The sequence below is a fragment of the Schistocerca cancellata genome, chromosome 1 (genome assembly GCF_023864275.1).
Source record: "Schistocerca cancellata isolate TAMUIC-IGC-003103 chromosome 1, iqSchCanc2.1, whole genome shotgun sequence".
Lineage (NCBI taxonomy): Eukaryota > Metazoa > Arthropoda > Insecta > Orthoptera > Acrididae > Schistocerca > Schistocerca cancellata.
In genome coordinates this window covers 259,062,423-259,083,138 of record NC_064626.1, presented here as the reverse complement: position 1 = coordinate 259,083,138, position 20,716 = coordinate 259,062,423, and positions in this window count along the sequence as shown.

The following is a 20,716-nucleotide window of genomic DNA, read 5'->3' as shown; positions in this document are numbered from 1 at the left end:
ACTTCGTTGACAAATATATTGTAGCTCTAGTGTCCCATGTAGCCTAACATATCATTAAAGACTACTTACTTCTTATTAATAAAAGTTCCTTACTAAAACAGCGTAACAATAACGAGATAAAAATGAAGAACGCGATAGACGAGGCTGATATTATTTACTCATTTCCGTAAAACGGATTAGACAAAGGTCTTCGGCAAAAGAAGCCAACAAGTTCAAGATGTCAAGATTAACACAGGAGAGAATACATTAGAGAAGAAAATAAAGGAGGCACAGTTGTTGATTGCAAGACCACAAGGATTCATACACTGGCAGACAAAGAAAGCCGATGCAAAATGGGCTTAAGAGAGAAAAATAATGGCTACATATGGATGAAGGAATAAGAGATGGAAAGTAAGAGAAAGCAAGGGAATGTTATTAAATGAAATTGCTACATTTTCTTCAAAAACATTCAGTGAGAAAGAAGAAGAAGAACCTACAATATTTCTTTATGATTAAGATGTGGATAAATAGTCAATAATTCGGATCCGATATTAAGGGAGCAGCGGTTTAAGTCGTGTTCTCCTATTCGAGAAAAGAGAGTAATAAGCAAGGGAAAATATCATGTTACATAATTAATATCTAGTTCGTTGGCAAGTACATTTTTACAGTCAGCACGTAGAGGTTTTGATATGTACTAGGACGGCAGACATGTACCTGCAAACGAACAAAAGATTAAATACGAAACTTTATATTTTCACCACGATAATCGAAATACTTTGATTAACCGATCAAACTTTCCAGCAGTGACAAAAATATTTTTTTATGTGATATAATTACAAATTAAGAATTTTAGTATATTTTCCACTACTTGCAGAGTAAACCTTACTTATCGCCAAATTTCGTGATTATAGGTCAACGGAAAGTACCCTATAGGTTTCGATGCGTGAGTTTGCGAGTATCAAAATATGTGACATTGATGGGCGTATCTTTCGACAACAGAGACTTGGAAGCTTTGGCTTTTAACACCTTGAAGAAACCACACACATTAGAAAGTCACATAATTTTCAACTTGATATTTCTACTCGTTCCTGAGGAAAAAGATTTTTAACAGTCTGACAGACAGGCAGAAGGACAGTAAAGCGATCTTATATGGGTTCCGTTTCACCGAGTTAGGTACGGAGCCGAAATACTAATTGGAAAGTGTAAAATGGCTGCATTTAAGTTGAGATGTGGAACTCCCCGAAGGACAGCCATTTGGACCAAAGCGTAAGTTGACCTGGTGGATTCTAAGGGAAGAGAAAATCTAATCTGTATTTGACAAAACGTGAAATTCTATGGACCGTATGAAGTACAACATATGAAGTAAAAAATGGTTTGCTCTCTGGAATTATTTTAAATCATAGTTCCTTTAAGAATTAGTAAAAAATCTCATCCGTCTGACTTAAGGCAGCTACGACCATGATATTTCTAGAGTGCAGTAAAGTATCATACATACTGCTTTCACCAACACAGTGGCTGCTGACACAAAACTTCCCAGCTGCCCGAGTTTCGCCGACACACTGCTCGCTTCCATTTTTTTCCGCCTTTATTACTCTCTTTTTTCATTATTCCACGCTCCACGCATACCCCAGTAAGCCGCACCTACCTGCAGTGAAAGCGAACCATAAAGCGGTCTCAAAAAAGGGAAAAATACTCGCCCACTGCTATAGAATGCCAGCGACCGTAACGTCGACCCAGGACAGCGTGCCGGTGTTGGAACAATAGCGCGAACACGTACTTCATTAGCCCACCGTTAAGTTCTACAATGCGCTTACGGGCTTACGGAGAGCGTACACGGGACGCTGCTTTCGATGAGTCACTAAAAAATGCATCGGGACGTCTTGATGATTTCCCCGTTTGTAATTAATTGACAATATAATTTGCAACAAGTTAATAAGAGTAGCGACATTTTGCTCAATAGTTAGAACAAGGCTTAAAAATATAATACACTTTTAATGGTATCTTTTGACTTGGAAAATCATTCGACAACATAAAATGGTGCAAGACGTTTGAAATCCTCAAATAAATTAATTTAATATGTAGACAAACACGCGTAATACACAGTATGTTGAAGAACTAAGAGAAAGGCAGTTGAAGAAGCAACAATAGTGAAAGAATACCATTGATAAGAATAGTTGATGATGAAACTATCCTCTGTTGCAGCAAGGGCAATACTGAATGTGACGAACGGTCTACTGAGCACAGGAAACTAAAGAAAGACTGAAGTATTTAGGAGTAGCAGAAACGAGATACGTGATATTTAAAAAAAAAAAACAGCTGAGTACTACGTTGTAGCAAGATAATGACAGACGAAGGAAGGAAAGGAGACGTTAGAAGCAGGCTAATATAGGCAGAGACAGCATGTTTCACTAAAAGGGCCCTTCTAATCTCTACCGTCGACCTTATTTTGAAAATAAAATTCTGAGAATCTATATCTGAATAGCACCAATGAGTGGAAGTGAACCACGAATGTGGAAAAATCGTAAAAAAAGAGAATCAAAGCATTTGTGATATGTGCTACAGGCAGCTGTTGGAAACTACAGGGACTGATAACATATTAGGTCGGTGAAATAATGAATGCATTGAAAACACTGCCCACAAGAAGCGACAAGATGACAAGACACGTGTTAGGACATTTAAGACTTTCGAGACCAAAACTGTAGAGGGAGAAAAAGATTGGAATATACAAAACACATAATTGAGGTCGTTAGTTGTAGGTACTACCCTGAGATGAAATGACTGCCAGAGTCGAAATCAAAGTGGGCCACGGAAAACTGGGCAGAATGGAATGCAACAGTGATCATTAAGGCGTTATAAAATGATGTACGTCTTTTACCTTACACATTGATTAGAAGGATTCTTCCTTTATAGTAAGTTATTCCTCGGCGAAGCTTCCCTTATACACAACTGGTCATTAAAATTGGTCCACGAAGATGACGTGCTACAGACGTGAAATTTAACGGACAGGTAGAAGATGCTGTGATATGCAAATGATTAGCTTTTCAGACCATTCATACAAAGTTGGCGCCGGTGGCGACACCTACAACGTGCTGACATGAGGCAAGTTTCCAACCGATTTCTCATACACAAACAGCAGTTGACCAGCGTTGCCTGGTGAAACGTTGTTGTGATTCCTCGTGTAAGGAGGAGAAATGCGTACAAAAAAAAAAAAAAGTGTGTGATATCTTGTGGGACTTAACTGCTAAGGTCATCAGTCCCTAAGCTTACACACTACTTAACCTAAATTATCCTAAGGACAAACACACCCCGACTTTGATATAGGTCGGATTGTAGCCTATCGCGATTGCGGTTTATCGTATCGCGACATTGCTGCTCGCGTTGGTCGAGATCCAATGACTGTTAGCAGAATATGGAATCAGTGGGTTCAGGAGGGTAATACGGAACGCCGTGCTGGATCCCAACGCCCTTGTATCACTAGCAGTCGAGATGACAGGCATCTTATCCGAATGGCTGTAACGGATCGTGCAGCCACGTCTCGATCCCTGAGTCAACAGGACAACCACCATCTGCACGAACAGTTCGATGACGTTTGCAGCAGCATGGACTATCAGCTCGGAGACCATGGCTGCGGTTTCCCTTGACGCTGCACCACAGAGAAGAGCGCCTGCGATAGTGTACTCAACGACGAACCTGGGTGCACGAATGGCAAAACGTCATCTTTCGTGAATCCAGGTTCTGTTTACATCATCATGATGGTCGCATCCGTGTTTGACGATATCGCGGTGAACACACATTGGAAGCATGTATTCGTCATCGCCATACTGGCATATCACCCGGCGTGATGGTATGGGGTGCCATCGGTTACACGTCTCGGTCGCCTGTTGTTCGCATTGACGATACTTTCAACAGCGGACATTACATTTCAGATGTGTTACGACCCGTGGCTCTACCCTTAATTCGATCCCTGCGAAACCCTACATTTCAGCAGGATAATGCACGACCGCATGTTGCAGGTCCTGTACGGACCTTTCTGGATACAGAAAATGTTCGACTGCTGCCCTGGCCAGCACATTCTCCAGATCTCTCACCAATTGAAAACATCTGGTCAATAGTGGCCGAGCAACTGGTTCGTCACAATACGCCAATCACTACTCATGATGAACTGTGGTATCGTGTTGAAGCTGCTTGGGCAGCTGTACCTGTACACGCCATCCAAGCTCTGTTTGACTCAATTCCCAGGCGTATCAAGGCCGTTATTACGGCCAGAGGTGGTTGTTCTGGGTACTGATTTCTCAGGATCTATGCACCCAAATTGTGTGAGAATGTAATCACATGTCAGTTCTAGTATAATATATTTGTCCAATGAATACCCGTTTATCATATGATTTTTCTCAATGAGGTATCCGTTTGCTCTGGAACAATTTTTTCCTTGTTCGCTTAGTCGTTTCATTGACCTCGATTATTTCTCGTCCTTGGATCAAACAGAGACATGAGAGTGCATGTTCTGTAGACTACGGTGAATCAGCAACGGAGAAAGGCTCCGATTTGATGATCAACATGTATGTCCCCAATGATGGGTCGTGTTGATCACTGCCGTGCCGATTTTTGTTCATTTTCACATTGTGGTGAGGTGTCACCCATCTAATGACTTCTCAAGCTGTGTTGCAGTACACATCTTTCGCAGTTGACGGTAGGAAAAATCGACAATTGTGCTGTTGTCAAGTCAAAAAACTCCCACCTTGATATTCTGAACTGATTACTGATTTTTGTACCGGAGAGCGACTCCATTACGCTATCTGAGGCTTCGTTACCAGAGCACACAGATTCGCCCATGCCCCGGCTATCAGTTCAGATCTGATTTGACGCACTTGCACACTGCACTCTATCAAACCGAGTGTGAACTGCTGATGTACCAATTTCGCGTACACTTTACTTCCTCATCTTCTGTTTGACATTATCTGCGTAGTACCGTTCCACAGGAAGCTCACCACTGCGAGCTATTTCATCCGTTCGCTAACCTTTCGTGTCAGCGATGGCCTTTGATGATATTTCTAGTAGCCTGTTACAATTTACTTTCGTGTTCCGTAAACGTATTCACTAGCCGCTAGACACACCTCTTGCAAGTGATACCATCTGTGTTCACATTTTGAAACATTTGCTGCGTATTGGACAGCTTGTAGGCATCCCTTTGTGAATAAATCAGCATACAACCTCGAAACCGTTGTTGCCGTGAAAGGGAGGGACCCCACCTGTCTAGAACAACACCTCCAACTACAAATCAGTTTCAAGGTTTTAAGAAAGTTAGTGAGCGAATTATGACCAATTTTGCATTATTCGAGAACGGACAGGATACTGAGCTTCACTTCTTCAGGCGCAGTAAGGTTTAAGAACTTATCAAACACTGCCATTGTGTTAGGAAACTTCCGTTAATTACGTGAGTGGAAGAACTAGGGTGGGGAAAGAGTCCCACCGAATCTTAGTGAGAAAGGAAGAGGGCGGCAATGAAATCCCAGGTAAAGTTTTAATTAAGATAGTATAATTATTATAACAGCTAACTTTTGTTTTATAAAATGAATTCCGAGCATACACAATATTAATGTATTCAACATAAATTTGTATCAAAACTTTTACAGCGGGCATGTCAAGGGACATGGCGTCAAATCGAAACACTTGAAAGCAAGAAGTTAAATATTTGTGGAAGGAAACTAAGCTGAAGTTCATTGACACGAACTCCCTTAGTGATCATACAGATCAAAAGATTCAAATGTTACGTAATAATATGCTCAACGGAAGGTTCTAACAATGTTGTATTTCATCCGCAAAGGTACACTGACGTTTATTGTATACAATACAATTTATTGGGCATCCGTCAAAACCGTTAGTCCTATTGTCATGGAGTTCTTTTTGCCAGTCTCTCTCCTTGTGTCCGTCCGAATACTGCTCGTGGCTGGAATGCTTAAAATGTGTTTTAATCTGATGTTAAAAGCACTATTAACACACTTTATAAATAAAACATTTTTATTAAGGTGTTTTTATCAATTTTTGAAATAAATAAATTTCAAGTTACGCATTTTTACTCGATTACGGGGTAAGCATAGAAAGACCGTCACGTAATTAATGGGCGTCCCCTTAGGGGCATCGGGGATATCAATGCGCAGGGCGAGAGTCGCGGCCGGAAAGAGCGCACTTCCAGTTATGTTACACTACTTTCATCATTCATACAGCTCAAAATCAGTTGAGTGAAACTATTTTGTTGTGAGAAGACGTATAAAACGTAAAGGACAACCAGTGTTATGCCGCTCTTGGCGAGAACCGTAAAATGACGCCCGCTCTTTTTTACTGCCATCGGCCTCCCCGATACCTCCAAACCCCTCCCCTCCCTCCCCTCCCCCGCCACCACGGTCAACATCCAACTGCACGACACTGCCAATCCCCCATTATTCTTTTAATTATGAAACTAAGGTTACAAGACAGCCTCAATTTCTGGGGACAGTCCTCAATTTTTGTGCTATATCCTCAATTCCTTTAAAACTGATTGAGTACAACAAATGACCTCAGTATCTTACTTTTTGTCCTCAGTTTATGAAATTACCCTATATAACTGAAATCCAAAGTATGTGATGAGCATTTTAAGCGAAAAGGTGGTTGAATATATCAATGCAGCAAAGTTACTTATTTTATTTCATTGGAAGAAAGTTGAATAACAAAGGTATCGAACTATTTACTGGTAAGAATTAATTTTTTCATGAATTTCGAAATTATGCCTTAGTGATGGGAGATATGACGAAGCATCAGGCTAGTTCATCTGCATAATAGAGATATTATTTCATTTCTGTTGCAATTAAAATATTTTTTGAATAAGGAGTAAATCTAATCTTCCTCAGCATGCGCCTTCTTGACATTAAATAAATAAATGATGTCTTGCGGAATGAGATTTTCACTCTGCAGCGGAGGGTGCGCTGATATCAAAATTCCTGGCAGATTAAAACTGTGTGCCGGACCGAGCAGTTGCCCGCGAAAGGCAAAGGTCCCGAGTTCGAGTCTCGGTCCGGCAGACAGTTTTAATCTGCCAGGAAGTTTCATATGAGCGCACACTCCGAAGCAGAGTGAAAATCTCATTCTGGAAACATTCCCCAGGCTATGGCTAAGCCATGTCTCCGCAATATCCTTTCTTTCAGGAGTGCTAAATCTGCAAGGTTCGCAGGAGAGCTTCTGTAAAGTTGGGAAAGTAGGAGACGAGGTACTGGCATAAGTAAAGCTGTGAAGACGGGGAGTGAGTCGTGCTTGGGTAGCTCAGTAGGTAGAGCACTTCCCCGCGAAAGGCAAAGGTCACGAGTTCGAGTCTCGGTCCGGCACACAGTTTTAATCTGCCAGGAAGTTTCAAATGATGCCTTGTTTGTATTTTCTGTTGGAAGTTCTACAATCCGTATTAGCTGCCCCGGTAGTGCATTGGTCCAAGCGCCCGGCTTTTGATCATCCGATCGGGTTAGAATTCCGCTGAGCAGTGCATGTAGTGTCTGTCTAAAGGCAGTGGCCTTAAATTAAGGATGGCCGACTGCTTAGTCAACTGAGTTGCTCAAGGTGATAGTTAACACTTAAGCAAAAAACAATTAAGTACATTGTTTTCATGAAACTATTTCTTCAAGCAAAGTTACTGCGTTTGGAATGTTACTTATTCTGTACAGTAAAGGTTTGACGTCGGCAAAGTGCAAAATGCAACACAATGATTGCAGTATGCAACTAATGTGTAAATTATATTGAGACAACAGCTTGCAAGCACAAGGCACACAATTTCTACAATTACGTCTCGTCGGTAAGTAAGTCACGACACACTCTTCCTGGGTATTACTTGCATATGTACCAACTGTTAAGAAAAGGACAGCTAATTTGGGAAAAGACAAAGCAGTTTTGTTTCGTGCTAGGAGTCTCTGACACTCAAAGACAGACTCAATTTTATGTATAGGTATGATGACATGCATGTACCTTTTACGCCATTTAGATATGCTGAAGAGAAGTAAAAAGTCTGGCTTGTGTATACGCGATCGCTTGTCCCACAGGAAATAATTGTGGAACTAAAAATTTCATCAGAACCAGTCAGTACAACTGACGCATGACAAATGATCTGCAGAGACAAAAACAAAACGACAAACTAAGGAAAGCACGGTATAAGGTCGCGATATAATAACAACCCAGCGCACATACCCAGCTTTAGCGTTCGACAGAGATGACTCAAGATCTTGTTTGTTTCCGTTTCATACTCAGTAATGGCTGCTTTAGTTCTGAGGAAGATGGAGGATTATTAGGTAACTGATCCCTATGGTTATCGAAATCTGGACGGAGCGGATCAGGTTATGGCTGTGGCAAGGGGCCAAAATCAAGTACTGTCAGTTGGACAAAACACGCAACTCTCTTTTCCTAAAAACACTTCTCACACATGCCCTTGAAAGGATTCAAAACAATATGGCTGAAAGACGAAACACAAGTTTTTACAATTGTTTTAAGGAATACATACGGCTGAAGGGCTTACTTAAAAAAATTTTTTTACGTAAATACTCGGCTGAAGACCACACACTGGACACAGAAGAACTGAGGTCTTAAGGCTTGGATAAAAAGAATTTCAGATAGAGAAGAAAATTTTAAAAGGTTTTAAACAAGTGAATATTCAAATTTCAATTCGAGACAGCTGAAGGCCTTATCTTAAAACATTTCACGTAAAGATTCGGCTGAAGGCAACATACTCAACATAGAACTGGAGGCTTAAGGCCTGAATAACAAAGATTTCAAACAGAGCAAATTCTTTTTTAAAAAAGAGTTTAAAAAATCAATCTTAAAACCTTAGTTTAAGTCGGCTGAAGGCCTTATTTAAAAATGGAAACTATCTAAATTAATAGACAGCTGAAGGCCTTGCACAGTAGGTGAGAGTAAAAGAAAATCACAATCTAAAAACAACAGAACAATAGTGCTCAGAAGTGTTCCAGGGGTCGGCCTGAGGAGGTAACTAACGTAAGTTTAGGTGAGCAGGTAGCCAAGAGTAACACTAAATAATCGGAAGGCAACCCGACCCAGGGACTGCTGGAGGACTGACCTACATAATCAATGACAACGGAAAATATCATCGAGAACGAAGATACCAGCAGCATTACGTCTTGAAAATGGGCTTCTAAATACATTCAAGACACAATGACCACTCAAAAATATGAACAAAACCAATGTTCTCGAACTGCACGCCATGCCGGACAGCTTCAACATAGTATGGAAAAACGCACAGCCGGAAAATTACGCTAACGGCCAGGGCACGCAACTGGAATGTTAACTGCCACAAGGCAGAAAAATACCGCTGGTGCAGTTCACTAGTAAATAACTAGCAGTTCAATAGCTAAACACCATACAGGAACACGGCTGCAAAAGTTCGCCGACTCCAATACACCAAACATTGCTGCTTCTGGAAAGGGCCCAGGAAGCAACAACCACCAACGAACGAAGAGATTTCACAGTAGCTGAGGTTTCATAACAAGTTAATTGATCACTCAACTTCAGTGTCCAGGTTCGGTAGGCGACGAATTTTCTACCTCTAGCAGCTAGCGCCTCACAAATCCGACCGCACGTGCACGCCGCCAGTGGCCCCAGCCTGACCTCGTGCCACGGAGACTTCCTTGCTGCTCTGTGCCAACGAACCCACTGCCTGCAACATGCAGACCGCATTAAAGTACCTGCTCAGTCAAACCACACAAGCTACACATGATTCCACGAAACACTTCCACAAACAACTCAAACAATACTAAAACGGTCTCTGTGGAACAACAAGGACGAATCACAAGTCGACACACACCGAGAACCAAGAAGCGACCAAATTCGCGTCGTCCGATGAGACGACTGACCGAACGACGAACTGTGATCGTCCCCACTCAAGTAATGTGTGTCGGCAACGGTCGGGCACGTCATGGCTGTCCGCACCCCACTGCTGCTCCATCCCTGACTGAACTGCCCGACACACAACGACCTGGAAATACTAGCGATCGCCCCATAGATAGTACGACAGTGCTCTTATCGTTTAGCGCTGCTGCTGCCACTCACGCGCAGGGAAGCCAGAAACTTAGTGGCGCCAGTAAATCGAATACGAAAAGGGACGGCAGTACAGCAAAGACAAGATGTCAAGCAATAAACGGCACGAACACGAGCCGCGCATGGCTCAGTTATGAAAACAATTCTGTGTTTTAATATTTCCGATTTTTTTACTTTTTCTCCTCATTTGCTCAGTTTTTTTGCTGTTCGATTTGAAATTAATTTTTTCGCCCCTTGCCGCCCCCAAATTTTTCCATCCTAGGCAGCCACCTAGTCTTGCCTAATGGCAGAAACAGCACTGTGGATGACCAATTTTGTGGCACACTCTGAATGAGGATCTGTCTAGTATGGCTTATTCATCTTTTAGGGATATAAGACTAAAGCACAGAAGACGACCTGACTACGTTAAATACCAGATACACACGGAGTATTATGCCAGAAGCATAAGGTGTTTATAGGCATCCCAGATCCCGTAACAGAAAGTTGACAGCGGTGTTCTAGTCGCCTCCATGCGACTAGTAGATTTCTACGCATGTGTTATCATATTGAAAACTGTTGCTAAGTGCGTAGTTTGCTGTTGTCTACGACGATTGAAGCCATAATATGAGCGATAGAATGAGTCGTAAGAATTTGGATATGGCTAAAAGGGAGTGAAAACTTTGCCCAGATCAACATTTGATATAAGTATCATGGAAATTGATAGCTCCTCTAGATTTTTCATGGATTTCGGTCTTCAGTTCGTGTACCCGTTTTTCACTAGATCGTTGCCTCACTCTTCTATTATCCCTTGGAATGCAACTAGGGAAAAAGTCTGTCCAGCTTTCACTTGGTTCCCAGTGCAGTCATAGTAAATAGATCTTCCAGTACAGGTCACACACTGATACATGTGTTCGTATACCTGTGCTTTCTAATAAATCCGATGTTCATCTACGTACTGATCACAGAACAACTCTAAGTTTTTGAATGATTATCGTATGAAAAGTCGAAGTCTTGTAGTAGTAAGTCGATCCTGGTTAAACACACTTACATTTTGAGATATATGGGAAGCAATTTTATAAACACCGCTTAGTTTAAGAAGGAACTCTGGGCCATTACTGCTTTTTTGTTGTTGTTTCTTTATGACTGTTAGGTGGTTGATTAAACTGGATGCAAATCTAGTTTTATAACGTAGCTAGAAAATATTACTATTTTGTTTTCGATTTGTGGGTTACACACTTTTTGCTTTGCGTTAGTTAATTGAAACATATTTTAGCTTTTTCATAATACGAGGGCTATCCACAAAGTACATTACGTTTTGGAATTAAAAACAAATAAAGTATTGGAATTTTTTTTATTATATACAGATGAAAGCCACACTTAAATACACTCCTGGAAATGGAAAAAAGAACACATTGACACCGGTGTGTCAGACCCACCATACTTGCTCCGGACACTGCGAGAGGGCTGTACAAGCAATGATCACACGCACGGCACAGCAGACAAACCAGGAACCGCGGTGTTGGCCGTCGAATGGCGCTAGCTGCGCAGCATTTGTGCACCGCCGCCGTCAGTGTCAGCCAGTTTGCCGTGGCATACGGAGCTCCATCGCAGTCTTTAACACTGGTAGCATGCCGCGACAGCGTGGACATGAACGTGAACGTGTGCAGTTGACGGACTTTGAGCGAGGGCGTATAGTGGGCATGCGGGAGGCCGGGTGGACGTACCGCCGAATTGCTCAACACGTGGGGCGTGAGGTCTCCACAGTACATCGATGTTGTCGCCAGTGGTCGGCGGAAGGTGCACGTGCCCGTCGACTTGGGACCGGACCGCAGCGACGCACGGGTGCACGCCAAGACCGTAGGATCCTACGCAATGCCGTAGGGGACCGCACCGCCACTTCCCAGCAAATTGGGGACACTGTTGCCCCTGGGGTATCGGCGAGGACCATTCGCAACCGTCTCCATGAAGCTGGGCTACGGTTCCGCACACCGTTAGGCTGTCTTCCGCTCACGCCCCAACATCGTGCAGCCCGCCTCCAGTGGTGTCGCGACAGGCGTGAATGGAGGGACGAATGGAGACGTGTCGTCTTCAGCGATGAGAGTCGCTTCTGCCTTGGTGCCAATGATGGTCGTATGCGTGTTTGGCGCCGTGCAGGTGAGCGCCACAATCAGGACTTCATACGACCGAGGCACACAGGGCCAACACCCGGCATCATGGTGTGGGGAGCGATCTCCTACACTGGCCGTACACCACTGGTGATCGTCGAGGGGACACTGAATAGTGCACGGTACATCCAAACCGTCATCGAACCCATCGAACCCATCGTTCTACCATTCCTAGACCGGCAAGGGAACTTGCTGTTCCAACAGGACAATGCACGTCCGCATGTATCCCGTGCCACCCAACGTGCTCTAGAAGGTGTAAGTCAACTACCCTGGCCAGCAAGATCTCCGGATCTGTCCCCCATTGAGCATGTTTGGGACTGGATGAAGCGTCGTCTCACGCGGTCTGCACGTCCAGCACGAACGCTGGTCCAACTGAGGCGCCAGGTGGAAATGGCATGGCAAACCGTTCCACAGGACTACATCCAGCATCTCTACGATCGTCTCCATGGGAGAATAGCAGCCTGCATTGCTGCGAAAGGTGGATATACACTGTACTAGTGCCGAAATTGTGCATGCTCTGTTGCCTGTGTCTATGTGCCTGTGGTTCTGTCAGTGTGATCATGTGATGCATCTGACCCCAGGAATGTGTCAATAAAGTTTCCCCTTCCTGGGACAATGAATTCACGGTGTTCTTATTTCAATTTCCAGGAGTGTACTACTTTTCTACATAGTTGCCATTTAAATTAAGGCACTTATCGTAGCGATGGACGAGCTTGGAAATTCCTTCGTCGTAAAATTCGGCCGCCTGCGCCTTCAACCACGTGGTTATCTCATCTTGAAGCTGTGCGTCGTCATCAAAACGCTGCATAGCCAACCACTTCTTCGTTGCTGGGAATAAGTGGAAGTCGCTCGGCGCCAGGTCGGGACTGTACGACGGATGAGGAAACAACTCCCACTTGAAAGATTCGAGAACTTCACGAGTGGCATTTGACGTGTGGGCCCGAGCGTTGTCGTGAATCAGCAAGACCTTTGAGCCCAACTTTCCCCTGCGCTTGTTTTGTATTGCTCTTCTGAGGTTGTGCAGAGTTTGGCAATACCTTTGAGAGTTTATTGTAGTGCCTCTTTCCAGGAAATCCACAAAAATTACACCTGTCCCAAAAGACAGTCGCCAAAACGTAATGTACTTTGTGGATACCCCTCGTATTATTTTGCACCACTTAGATTTCACGTTAAAGTCCATTCTGATTCAGAAGATGGCAAACAAGCAAAACTATGCATTTGTCTTCTACAGTCTAGAAGGTGACTGTAAGGAGAAACTGTCATGTGATAGCCTCGGAATGGGTGGGGGGTGTGGGGGGGGGGGGGGGGGGGGGAAGGAACAGGTTTCCAAAGTTATGAAATTATCTTCTTCAGAAGAAAACTCTAAAACTCTCTACATACTGTGTTGAAAGGGCACATTAGCCAAACGGTTTTTTTCTATTATATCTTTTCAAAGTAATTTGTAACGCGTCTTACAATATTATGCCGAAGAAGATAATTTTATAACTGACGAAACATATGTTAGTGGTTCTAAAGAATTGTGTTACTCAACCGGCTGGCTGATTTTTTCATCCTTTCCAATTTAAACTATAAAAGATATATCTGATGACAACTTTAATACTGTTATTCTACATTTGTGTTGTGCAACCTTAGGACATTCATTGCACAGCATTACAATAACTACAAATAAATGTACATTGGTGTACAACTGTGCGCATAGAAATGGGTATTTGTGTGATTATCTTTTTATGAATGAATTACCATTGTCCTTCTACTATACATAAGCTGCAACATTGCCTAAAAGGAATGAAATATCGAATTGAGCTTCTTCATTCGTGGCATAACTGTATTCCAGTATTAATTTATTCATAGTTATTGCAATGCACAATGAATGCTAGAAGGTTGTACAATATAAATTTGATTGTGTCAAAATAGTTGCCACTGATAACTTTCGTATTTTAAGTCGAGAAATGACAGATTAAGAAGATGACATGTGTCTACATTTACTTGTTATTTTTTGTATCAGTTGTCTACTAGAAAAACGATTATAACATGAAACCTAGGTGATACAAAAATAATAAAAGTGTTGTGAAATGAGGCGAAACCTGTTTTTTTCAGTCTATACAATGTCCATTACTTCACCAAGAAGTCACAGTTGAATCAATGAAAACTGTGTTTTTTATTTCCTTATTGGCGACCTTCAGTACCTTTTTTCGGATTTACTCAATTGACTTCTGTCATTCTCTGTGGAAGTTAATCTGCACGATACTTAGATAGTACTATGTTATCCTAAACAATGATAGTTGAGATGTGTTGAAGTAATATGTTTTTCTTCCTCAGTCTCACAGATTAAGTATCTGTAAACTACCACCAAATCTGAAGAGAATAGGTATAGTTATATAAAATCTCATGGTTTGACTACTTATTCAATTTAGAATTCCTTACTAGCCAGATGAAGTTTAATATGTGATGCAGTTACCTATGTGTTATTCAACATCTTAAGAGAAGCTAAGTCAGTGCGCTTGAGAGTTGAGGTATGGCTCTCGTGTTGCCATCTCTCCTTGAGCAACCCGCATCATGATCACGAGGTATTTGAATTTTGATGGCGAGTGATAATCAGAATTGACAGTAGCACGCAGTGGCCCCGAGAAGCTAGTCTCTTAATCTCTCCTTTGTTGTCGAAAGTTTATTTTAATTGTGAGAACCTATATAGACTTAGACGGTGAAATGTACTGTGCAAAGCTTATACCGTGCAATACGCCGCAACTTCAATACACGTCAGTATTCGGACACTGTGGGCCATCTAGTCATTTACTGCCTCAGTGTTGTGGCTACACTGAAGGACCTTTTGGTCGCTGCTTGCTGTATTTTGTTGGATAATATCGTATTACTTATTGCCAACAGATCCAAAACTGCGTTGTAGTTGTGGCGGCACGTGGCACACAGCACAACTCATACGCCGCACAGTACAGCAATATTGTGGCGGCAGCTTGGAACTATAAATTCGTACGAGAGTGACGGTAACGCTGTGTTGATCGAATGTAGTTTCAGTCGCGTGCGCTCCATGAATTCTGATAAAGTCTCTTGTAACTTTGCATAATTGTTGTAATGAATGCTCACGTAAAATACTGGACGACACTGGGCCTCAATAATATATTACTATTACTTGAATTAAAAACAGTCTTGGTTGCAATTTATTCTTCTACTTACCCGCGATTCGCTGTCGTGGAACATCTTCAGAATATCTAATAATTTTCCTCTTACGACATTTTAAAAACCACAAAATGTCTCTGTGCTATGCTGAAGCACGTGTCGAATCAGATGAACCTGCAGAGACCTCAAGGTTTTATCAGCTTTGTTTGCTCTTCATCCGCTGATTTACCCACCTCACCCAGAATTTGTTTGCGGTATAACGATTGGTCACTGGACTCCATATTTCGCAGCGTAGCATATAAACATTTGCACAGTGGGTCGAGTATGTGCGGATGGATTTTTGAAAACGCAGTACCAATAGGTGTGTGTGTGTTGCAATCCATTCTTTCACCTCTATGAGGGTCCCACTTCCGGTGCAGGTAGTTGGTTCCATTAATCGCTGTAGCTTAGGGCTTGGAATTTAATTTCTCCCCATGCAAACTGATGTGTTATATTCTGATTAGCACCAAATACACTAAATACTGTTAATATTGAACACTAGAGGATTCAATATGTTCCAATATGTTTCTCAAGGACTTTTAGTACATATTTTATTGAAACTTATAAAGCTATTTGAAAATGTGATAATGGCATCCAAAATGGCAATTTGTATTAACTATTAGCTGTCACACGCTGCTTTGCCTGCCTATCAGTAGTGGTCAGTAAGCAAGCTAGTAATTTTACGAGATGTCTGTATGAAGTGATGTAGAGACATATGTGCAAAAAGTCTATGCAGTGCCGGAATGTAGATACATAATGAATGAGTTTGTTATTTTTTTGTATTTTGCTTCTGGAAGTATGCATTATATATTCTAATTATTTTCTTGATCCGTTACATTCATGAAATGCAGCTTTTCTGACTAAACTAGTACTGGATGTGTGATTTTGTCACCTGAGCAACACATACCAACTTCTTCTCCATTCCATTTTGAAGAATTATGGTCCCTACGTTTCTGATCCTTCTCTCATTGATGACTAGTTTATTAATAACGCAGTCAGTTAATGGAACATAATCAAACGCAACCTAACGCAAAACCTCCCACGTTCCACATACAAAGGGTATGTTTCTTTGTCGTACAACCTTTAAACGTCGTCGTTGTGGATTTCAAACGTCTTGGAAGTTGTAAGATACGAGTGACGCTCAGCGTCTAAAGTGCGACGGGCTTATGACTGTTCTGATATTTCTGTAGCCTCTGAGGAAGCTTAACGTTCTGCAACCAAGTTCTGACTGATATAAAACTGTTCTGAGGTTTGTTGGATTCGAATAACTTGAGCGTGAGCTCTCTTTCAATTGCGCGCCAAATCAGCCTTATAGTAATAGGTGTAAACAGGCTTTTTGACATACCCTCCGACTTTATTATTGTATCTCCACCAAAACTTTGAAGCTGTGTCAGGTGGTGTAGGAACTCAATATCATAAATCACACGTATAACAACATTGGATATGCACTGTCACGGAATGGCGTACCGACACTAAGAGTCGTCTGCATTCCACTCACATATATGATGTTTAAAAAAGTTAATAAAACTCAAATGGTACAAGCTTCTAAAGGAGCCTATGGTTTTCCTCGTGATACGAGCAGTCTCCGTACTAAATAACATCGGAAACGGTTCAGTGGTAGAGTCGTGAAAACGTAACGGACAGAGCTACTTTCTCATCTATAATATTAGTACAGAAGTATGGTTTGGCATGGATTAAACACATTGAGGATCGTATAAGCATAGTATTCTAGCTGTTACCCAAGGCTGTCATGACGTATCAGTAAAATGAAATAAAAATTTACTTCCCATGGTGGTACCGGTTGGTATGTTAGGGAGTTTGCTGCAAATCTTTTTATTAGATGCCATGTCGGTGATACTAACGTCGATGATGATAAAATTATTAGGGCAACGCACACATCCAGACACGAACAGAAGAGAAAACCGACCCGGATGGGAATAAAACCCCGGAATTCAAGTTCGTGAAAAAGAAACGTAAACCGCATGACCACGATCTGTTGACATAAACTACAGCGGCTAAAATGTGTTTGTGACTCATATTAGTACGGAAGTATGGATTAAATACGTAGAATATTTTGTAAACACTACATTCGTTACGTTGAATCGTGTTATGTAGGACACATCAAACAATAAAAGCATTTTCAGAAATACGATGACGTTTAGAAGTCAAATAATAAATGCTTCTTCAAAGAGCAATTATTGTTCCACATTTTGCGTTATATTCTTCATGTCAATAAATATATTGTACTACAAATTTTCTAAAGTAACCTTTGTTCTTGCTCATAGTTCATACTATCTCCATACCAGATTTTGTCAACGTGGGTTCGGCGATTTAGTCGTCAAAGCCTAACAGAAAGAGTTACTTTCGCATTTGTATTATTAGTGTTGATTATGTTTTATATTTTTTTCACGACTTGCTAATGTTCTATTGCGTTCAGTTATAATCCAACCTGAATCTTTAGTCTGAATGAATTTCGTTTATATCTATGCAGTTTATGATACATTTAGTAGATATCACGAACAGTTCGGAGAGTGACCTGAAGTTCTGTTTTGCCAGTTTCCTCTCCGTGAAAGAGAATAATGACTGAGTTATTCGACATTTGAGGAATTATGTTCTTCTGTAGATATTCAACAAGCAATTTGGAAGTTTCTTTTGCATTACTTTGCCTCCTTTAACTCGTCCATAGCTAAAGCGCCTTTATACACTTTCAGAGACATTACTAACGGAATTTAGTTACTTTTATTATTAATGACATGTTTTCTCATTGCTCTCTCGAAATATACAAACATGTACAGAAGTTTTTGAAAGACTGTAATATTTTCTCCCTGAGTGAGTATCTCAAATGCCATGTTAACTGTTAACGCAATATAAGTTTCAATTTTCAGCGTTCCTATACTGTTGGATTTAATTATCGTTGTATAGTCGCGCAGACGTGAAAAGACATTGGCAAATAATGTTGTTTAATTCAGCACGTTTTATCACGTTCCTATTACTTCCTATTACAGTTTGCTTAAAGTTTTCCTCTACTATTTAACAGATGGCTCGTTCCTCTTGAGATTTCGTTTTCTGTCATTCCCTAGTAACAGCAGTATCTTTGTTCATCACTAAAGTGGACGAATAACTGCCACTTTCATCTTGTCGGTATAATCATCAATAGCTAAGGTAGTGACCTTGTTACTTGATTTAATTTGACAGATCTCCCTCTTATTAAATTCTTATTACGTAGCTTTCATGACGAGCTTTTTTGTTTCTAACTTCGTATCTATTTATACTTCGCAATTTACAAGTTTTGAGCTTACTTGCAATTACAAAATGAATAAAAAAGTTACATCCTATACTATTTCAGTATTTTTCCCACAATACGGAAGTGTGTAGCCGATCGAATACAAATAGGTAGGTGTTACAATACGAAAAACTTTCCTTAGGAACGACTCTAATTAGTGAAAGCATCATGCCCCTTAAGGTTGATGGGATCTGGCAGATGGACGAGGCGCTATGTATCCAAAACACGAGTGAAGACAAAAGACAAATTGATTGCTGGCACTTTGAGTACTGCCTGTATCACAGATGAAAACCGAGTGGGTTTCTTGAGAACTACAGCCAGAGCGATTGTAACGAAATCTCAGAGCCATATTCACGTCTTCGTAACGTCGGTATCATAATAAGGACTTCGTCTTAAAAGTACTTTGTCTGCAGTAACTTATTTTTTAGTGGCTATATATTTCATAATGGTTCATTTTGTTGTGCCATTAAAATATACCACATCCGTAAGTGACAGATTCTCTTTTTTATTTTTTGTACTGGAACTAATCCGTGTTAAATGTTTCTTCCATCACTACTCTGCAGAACAACAGAATCATGAATAAAAAGCACAATATTGTGTATTAAAAGATTAAAGTTCTGATAATGGCCCTTTAAACCGAAAATCCGTTTACTGAAGGAATTAATCCCGTGAAATGAATTCAGCCGTTTGCTGAACCTACGAAATTTGCTGGAAGAATCACGTAGCATTCTCGTTGGCGTTACAGTCGTGAAATACAAGAACAACCTTTCTCACATTCTATGTTGCGTTGCATCGACTAAGGGATAATGCATTTCGTCTTTTATTGGCTCTATTGTATGGAGTCACAGCCGAATTCTTTCACTTCAGCTTCATCATTCTTTTTCATTGTTTTAGCATGCGCAACAGTTTCGAGCACCACTTCCATTTTCAAGCAAATTTCCGTATCACGAGACTGTAATGTAATCTCACGGGTTCAGAGTGCATACACTTCGCAATGTAGTGCGTTGGGGTACGGTATTGAGGCTCGTACCGACTACGTGTGCTTTACTGTTTCTGTAAAAAACAATGAACTACTCCAAAATTTGTGACAACTAAGTCCTGAGTTGAGGTATATAATAACTGTATTATCATATTCCTTAGAAAACAGTTTGGAAACGTTTTTATTGTGACAGTAAACATTTTTCATCCTGCAGACTACATCAAGTGAAAGGACATCTAACCATGAGATAAATTTAAAACAGTGAGATAGGAAAGGACTAAGAGAGCTTCAATCTTGTATTATACACTTACAACCACCACAGTTTATTGGTAGATTCTCGTTTTATGTAGCATCAAGTTATTTTTGTTCTTTGGTATCATATTATCTTGAATTTCTTTCGTGGTTGGGTGTCCTTTCATTTGATATAGCGAGCCTGATAAAATGTTTTTAATATGTTAGTAATTATGTCAGTATGTTGTGGTTTTCATGTAGTGGCCTCCATTTCTTGGATTCCGCACTGATACGCCTTACGGCTTGCTCAGTCAGAATTATAGTCTTGAACTTCATCCATAATGGTGTGAGGGTGAGAGAAAGGGGGTAAAACTTCGGGGGGCTGGGTGGGAGGGAGGTTGGTTATGTAACTCGTTGGAGGCTCCAGTTTTGATCTTTCCTTGTTTGTGCCACCGCACTATTCGCCCTGGTGCCAACTTTATTTATTTTGAAGACTTCACCTCTTCAAGTGTTTGATTTCGGACTACGAACTTTGGGGGAGGTGGTGGGGAGTCTTGGTGCGCTAATGTGACACTTTTATAACTAAGTTTTAACTTTGATTTTTTCCTCTAGCATAAATACTTTACAAAGACTGTATGAAAAGTTTGAAAAACATTCTTAAAAATTCTCAAAAAGTTTAAAAATTAAAAAAAGGCTGTAAAAGATTCCTATTCTGTTTTGAACATGTGAATTATCTGGCGATCCTTCCTTCCAGTGTACTTCACCTGAAGATGTTTTTTTAATAGAGCAAAACCGAATGTGTCCATTTTACTTCCATTCATTCTTTTATTAATTTTATACCAAAACGAGCTTACGTGTGTTGCACAT